Below are 6,826 nucleotides of genomic sequence, written 5' to 3'. Positions count from 1 at the left end.
AGTCTCTATAGAAAGAGACAAAGGAATGACACTTGTTTTCCAGTATTGGAAAAAACACAGTTACTGACCTGGTGGATCACAGAGAAAATCTTTGGAGAGACTCCTGACCTGAGTCCCAAATGAAAAAGTTAGTTGTGGCTCCTGAGTGAAAAGGTAAGAATGATCAGGAAAAGGAAGGGGGAAGCACTTTGTTACAAAGAACAAGACATTTACAAAGAACCTGATGTGTTTATTTTGAATTGGATTTCAGTAGGAGAAGGATCAGTCTTCTTTGGTGGTGTCAGCAAGCAAAGTCGAGATACTTGGAGGAAAAGCAGGCAAATATATTAAAGAGGGGGAAGTTTGTCTTTGGCACTTTCCCATTTCTTTTGCTTTTTAGAGTCCCCCTGTTGGTAGTGCTACTCTATCCTTTTCTCCAGGAATTTATCCTGTGACCCACAATAGCATTGTAGATGTTAACTTATTGTAGCTGTTAACTGATACCTAGTCCCTGCTTAAGATATCAACTAATGATCTAAAACTATATCATAAAGCAACAATCATCAAAACCATTTGTTGTTAGCTAAGAAATGGAGTAATGGATCAGTGAAATAGGTTAGGTTGACAAGACACAACAGTCAATGACTATTGTAATCTAGTGTTTAATAAAGCCAAAGTTTCTGGGATAAGAACTCACTATTTGACAAAAATTGCTGGGAAAATTTGAAAACAGTATAGCAGAAATTAGGCATTGACCAATACCTAACACCTTATATCAAAATAAGGTCAAAATAGATTTATGATTTAAACATAAAGGATAATACAATAAGCAAATTAGAAGAATAAGGGATAGTTTATCTCTCAGATATGTGGAGAAGGAAGGAATTTCTGGCCAAAGAATAACTAGAGTATAGTATGAAATGCAAAATGGATAGTTTTGATTGTATTAAATTATAAAGTTTTTGTACAGATCTTGCAGCCAAGATTAGAAGGGAAGGAGAAAGCTGGGAAACTTTGTTTACATCCAAGAATTCTGTTAAAGGCTTCATTTCTAAAATACATAGGGAATTGACTCAAATTTATAAGACTATAAGCCATTCTCCAATTGAAAAATGGTCAAAGGAAATGAACAGACAATTTACAAATGAAAAAATTAAAGCCCATTTTTAGCCATATGAAAAAATGCTCTAAATCACTATTGATTAAAGAAATACATATTATTACAACTCTGAGGTACCACTTCACACCTCTCAGATTGACTAAGATGATGGGAAAAGATAATGATAAATGTTGGAGGGGATGTAGGAAAACTGGAACAATAAGACATTGTTGGTGGAGTTGGGAACTGATCCAACCATTCTGGAGAGCAATTTGGAACTATACCCAAAGGGCTATCAAAATGTGCATACTTTTTAATTCAATAGTATTTCTACTGGACTTTGATGCACTTAAAAAATTATAATGATCATATACACACATATACATAGACATACACATATACATACACATATATATGCATATACATACACACATGTATTTGACAGATCTTATATTTGTGTAATGAATTTACAAACTCCAAAACATTCTCACATACTTTACTTCATTTAATCCTCCCAATCTCTAAGTGACATAAACATGATAGATGAGGAAATAGGCTCAAGTGATTTGCCCACAGTGTGAAAAGGAAACTTTAATTCAAATTGGAAAGGTTAAAATTCTTGAGAAACTTGTGTATTATATTTAAACTAATGTATTTTTTAAAATTCCTCCATTTTGTTATCTCTCTCTTTCTTTCCCATCACTTTTCTGAAAATCTTCACTTCAAAAATCACCAATGACTGCAATGAAAAAATCTAATCTTGTTCCCTCCTCTCCTCTTTTTCTTGTTTTTCTTTTCAGCATATGATACTGTTGACCATTTTCCCCTTTTGGATAGTTTCTTCTGAGATCATGGGTACTGGATGAAAAATTGGATTTTTAGAATCAGAAAGACTTGGATTTAAACTCTGCCTCAGATACTAGCTGTCTAATTCCAAGCACATTATTAGCCATTTTTTAAAAATCTCATTTTCTTCTTCTGTAAAATGAAGGACTTTCACCTCCTGGCAGAAAAGTGATGGATTCAGGGTACATAATGAAACATATATTTTTTAAATATGGTCAATGTTGAAATTTGTTTTGCTTATTTGTTATATACTGCTGTTAAAACATTTTTGTTTTTCTTTCTTTTATTCAGTGTAAGGGTAGGTAGAAGGAAAATAATATTAAATGAAAAAATCAATTTGGAAAATGTAAAAACTATAGTGCATTATAAAAAAGAAACAAAATTATGGTTGGATTCAATCCTTTTTACTTCCTCTTACAATTCTTTTAGCTTCAAATCTATAATACTGTGATTTTTCTCTTGAGAAATATCATTCCATTATATCATATTTCCTGCTTGGACTCCTTTTTCCCTTGGGAAGAAGAAAAGTGCGGCAATTCTATTAAAGACTAGACTCTTCTGTTCTTGGAAAGAGAAGCAAGTCTATTCCATCACATCTCCAGCATTGTATTCTGCCTCAGAGAAAGGGAGTAATACATTCCTTCAGATCCCAGCACTTGTCTCCTTATCTGAGCTGCCTAGGTTAATGAAAAATTGTCTGAACTCATTTCTACTAACTTAGGCACCCATTCTTCTAAGAATGTAAAATAAATCTTTCCTACATTCATCCATGAGCCAGTGGAGTTCTTGGTCAGTGGCTGTTTTCGTTGAATTAAAGTTACTTTTCCTAAGCATGTATATAAAACTTTTTAATGCAAAGAATGGAAATCAAGTAGATGCCCATCAATTGAAGAATGGTAAAATAAAACTGTGGTTTATAAATCCAATAAAATAGAACTGTGATGTAATAAATGATAAATATCAGGAAGCATGAAATGATTAAAAGAAACTAATGCAGATAAAGTAGGCAGAGTCAATAAAAGGAAATACACTATGATCACAACAATGTAAAGAATATTCACAAAAAATTTAAAACTTTTTAAAAATGCAGGTCGCAAAAGAAAATATAGAACAACAACAACAACAAAAAAACCATCCCATCTTTTTGCAAACATTGGAAAGCCTCAAGAATAATACTGTTGCATATCTTTTCAGATCCTTTTGATGTACTAATAGTTTTGCTAATGGTTTTCTTTTTAAAATATTTTTATTCTATGGTATAGAAACGTCTTATATGATTGCACATGTATAACCTATACCTAAATGTTTACTATCTCAAGAAGGGGGTAGAGAAGGGAAGAAGGGATAGAATTTGTAACTCAGTTTTTAAAAATGTTAAAAATTGTTTCAACATGTAATTGGGAGGGGCAAATTATATATATATATATATATATATAGTTACATGGGATGGATGTAGTAGGAGAGGATGAGTTGAAGGGATACTGAGAGAAATTTTTATATTAAGACAAAAAAGTGTGAAAAAATAAAAAAATAAAATGTGTTAAAGCAAAAAAAAAAATTGATTGTCCTCAATATTTGGCAGACATCACCTTCTCCATTCCAATAATTCTGAGCAGTCATCTTTCAAATCTCGTTCTTCTACTCTCATGACCCAATCTCTTATTTTAATTCCTTTCAAATTTTAAAACTACTCCATCTCCCACCCCTAATTTCTTACTCTAAAACTTCAAATCTATAATACTCTGATTTTTCTCTTGAGAAATATCATTCCATTATATCACATTTCCCGCTTGGACTCCTTTTTCCCTTGGGAAGAAGAAAAGTGCGGCAATTCTATTCTACTATACTATCTGGAATGCATGCTTTTTAGGCAACAAATGTGCTCTACTCTTAAATCTTTTATTTTCTCATTCTTTTTATCTTCTGGTTTTCACTAAGACCTGATTCCTTCCTCATTTCTTTCTAGTACTAGCAGCACTTTCAATCATTGTATATGGCTGGTTAAAGTGGGGGATTTAGAATATCTTTTGCTTCACGTTGCCTCTTCCACCATATCTACCAATTATGTAAAGCAAGTTTATGGAAAAAAAGGTACTAGCATTAAAGGGGAATCTGAAAAGACTTCTTGCAAAATGTGAGACTTTTTTTGAGATCTCTAAAATTAAGAGAGACAGTCAATAAACATTTATTAGTCATCTATTATATACTAGGCACTGTGCTAAATCCTGGAGATTAAAAACCCCTCACAAAAGACTGCTCTCAAGGAGATCACAGACTAATAGAGAAAGTAACATGAAAACAATTATGTAATAATATCTATCTATCTGTCTGTCTATGTTTAATCATGTTGCCTTCTTCTACTAAATTCTCAGAAACTTGGGCAGGGACTGTTTACCTTTTTTTTTTTTTTTTTTTGATATCGCTAGAACAAAGTGCCTGGCAGTGCCTGGCACATAGTAGACAATAAATGCTTGTTGATATGATTTGATCATAGAAGAACAATGTTCAGAAAGAAGGATGAGTGACTCTTAACTCTCTCTGAGGTCTCCCTAAACTCAACTACAGCAGGATTTGTAAATAATCCTTTTTTCAAATACTCCACTAACACTGAGAGGAACAAAATTGAACCTCCACATAGTAGGTAGGGTTGATAGAGACTGGTAGAGCCTCTTTCTCTGTTTCCTTTTCCTTCTCATAATTATTCTTTCAGTGAAAACATATTTCTTCTTTCTGATTCAACTTTCCTTAAAAAAATATTTTTGTTTCATTTTCCCGAGTGGTTTTCCTCCCCACTCCCAACCTTAAAATAAAGAAAATTAATATCAAACACACACATACTAAATATATATATATATATACATGTATATATAATATACACACACACACATACACACACATATATATATAATTTGTCATATGAAATTTTTTTCTTCCCTCCCTTTCCCCTTCCCCCAATCCTAAAACCATTTCTAATCATATGAAAAGGTTCTCCAGATCATTATTGATCAGAGAAATGTAAATTAAGACAACTCTGAGATATCACTACACACCTCTCAGATTGGATAGGATGATAAGAAAAGATAATGCTGAATTGCATACTTAGGTATATATATGTATATATACATACATCTATTTATCAGTTCTTTCTCTGGATGCAGTTAGCATCTTCCTTCATATTTGTTTTGTAGTTAATTTGGATATTTATAATAAGTCATGTATAATATGATATATATAATGATATATATGATATAATAAGTCAAAATGACTTAGTCTTTCAAAGATGTTCTTAAAACAATATTTTTGCTATTGTATATAACTCTCAGTTTTGCTCATTTCACTTTTCATTATTTCATGCAAATCTATCTATGTTTTTGTAAAGTAAATGAGCTCATCATTTCTCTTAACACAATAGTATTCCATTATGATCATATACCACAATTTGTTCAGTCATTCCCCAATTGATCAGCATCCCTGTGATTGCCAGTTCTTTGCCAACACAAAGAAAGCTGCTATAAGTATTTTAGAACATATGATTTTTTTCCCTTTTCCCTTAATCATCTTTGGATGATGATCTAGGAGTGGTATTGTTGGATCAAAGAGTATAGGAAGTTTAATAATTCTTTGGGCATAATTCCATATTGCTCTCCAAAATTGTTGGATCAGTTTACATTCCTACTAACAGTGAATTAATGTCTCTCTTTTTAAATTTTCTATATCCTCCTTCCTTTTCTATATTCTTCCTTCCATCATTTTAATCTGATAGGTGTAAGGTGTTATCTCAGAGTTGTTTTTCTCTGATCAATAGTGACTTTAGAACATTTTTTCATATGTATATATGTATGTGTATATGTGTGTGTTTGTGTATCTTTGATCTTCATCAGAAAACTGCACATCCTTTCACCATTTATCAATTGGGACATGGCTTATACTCTTAAAAATTAGACAAAATTCTCTAAGATAAGAGACCTTTTATTTGAGAAACTATAATTTTCCCCTTCCTTTCTTCTAATCTTGGTTATATTGGTTTTATTTGAACAAAAAATGTTTTAATTTAATGTACTAAAAACTATCCATTTTATATCTCTCAATGTTCTCTGTCTCTTTTTTATTCATAAATCCTCTCCCTATCCATAAATCTGATAGGTAATATGTTCCATGCTTTTCTAATTTACTTAGGATGTTTACCTTTATGTCTAAGTCATGTGTTCATTTTGACCTTATCTTGGTAAATCATGTATGATATTGGTCAATATCTAGTTTCTGCCAGATTGCTTTCAAGTAATTTTGTAAAATAGGGAATTTTTTTTTAATTTTTAATTTTATTTAAAAAAATTAAAATATAAGCTTTTTTGTTTTCAAAACATATGCATGGATAATTTTTCAGCATTGATCTTTGCATAGCCTTATGTTTCAGATTTTCTCCTCTTTCCCCCCACCCTGTTCCCTAGATGGCAAGCAATCCAATATGTTATACATGTTAAAATATATGATAAATCCAATATGTGTAAATATATTTACATAATTCTCTTGCTGCACAAGAAAAAATCAGATCAAAAAGGAAAGAAAATGATTAAGAAAATGCAAACAAACAACAAAAAGAGTGAGAATGTTATGTTGTGATCCACACACAGTTTCCACAGTTCTCTTTCTGGGTGTACATGGCTCTGTGAACTGGCATCCATCATCTTATTGTTGAAAAGAGCCACATCCATCAGAATTGATCTTCATATAGTATTATTGTTAAAGTATATAATGATCTCCTGGTCCTGCTCATTTCACTCAACATCAGTTCATGTAAATCTCTCCAGGTCTTTCTAAAATCATCCTGCTGGTCATTTCTTACCGAACAATAATATTTCATAACATTCATATACCACAACTTATTCAGCCATTTTCCAATTG

This window comes from Antechinus flavipes, chromosome 4 (genome assembly GCF_016432865.1).
Source record: "Antechinus flavipes isolate AdamAnt ecotype Samford, QLD, Australia chromosome 4, AdamAnt_v2, whole genome shotgun sequence".
In the NCBI taxonomy this organism is placed as follows: Eukaryota; Metazoa; Chordata; class Mammalia; order Dasyuromorphia; family Dasyuridae; genus Antechinus; species Antechinus flavipes.
The sequence above is the reverse complement of the archived record's forward strand: the minus strand, read 5'-3'. Positions refer to the sequence as shown.